Genomic DNA, 668 nt, shown 5'->3' with positions numbered 1-668 from the left:
GACCACACAGATCTTCTCACTGCGCGCGCGAGTTCACGTCTTCTGGCTCTTTAATATTTAAACTGGCATGGCTTAAATGAGTTTAGTTTAAACACAGATAGTAACGTGTGCTGTTCAGGTCTCACCTGCGCTATTAACACGTGATGACGGCATAAATGACAGTTATTCCAGCATACAGCACTCTAATTGATTAAAGAGTGACTGGTTTGTCCACGTAATGTTTTTTCTCGCTCATCGCACTTGTTGTAATGTATTGGGAAGCCAGAATTTGTATCCATAAACAGAAACATGCATTAGCCGAACTCTAACAAACCATATTACAGATGCACTGTCAGATTTAAGTTGAACCGCGGTCCTAGTGTATGCCGAACCGTGTGTGGAGAACCATACGGTTCGATTTTTTACCGAGAACCATTGCACCCCTAATAGACAGAGAGATAGATAGATAGATAGTTGGATGGGTAGATGGATAGATAGTTGGATAGATAGTTGGATAGATAATTGGATGGATAGTTGGATAGGTAGATGGATGGGTAGATGGATAGATAGTTGGATGGATAATTGGATGGATAGTTGGATGGGTAGATGGATAGATAATTGGATGGATAATTGGATGGATAGTTGGATAGGTAGATGGATGGGTAGATGGATAGATAGTTGGATAGATA

At 40.7% G+C, this 668-nt stretch overlaps 1 protein-coding gene across 2 annotated transcripts in view; it reads left to right on the top strand.

Annotated features, from left to right (window-relative positions):
• The window catches only part of LOC107710079 (leucine-rich repeats and immunoglobulin-like domains protein 3), a 35249-nt gene that overhangs the window by 5710 nt on the left and 28871 nt on the right, over positions 1-668 (top strand). The window lies entirely within an intron of this gene.

This window comes from Sinocyclocheilus rhinocerous, unplaced genomic scaffold (assembly GCF_001515625.1).
Source record: "Sinocyclocheilus rhinocerous isolate Xijiao unplaced genomic scaffold, SAMN03320098_v1.1 scaffold1589, whole genome shotgun sequence".
Taxonomy (NCBI): domain Eukaryota; kingdom Metazoa; phylum Chordata; class Actinopteri; order Cypriniformes; family Cyprinidae; genus Sinocyclocheilus; species Sinocyclocheilus rhinocerous.
The sequence above is the reverse complement of the archived record's forward strand: the minus strand, read 5'-3'. Positions and strand labels throughout refer to the sequence as shown.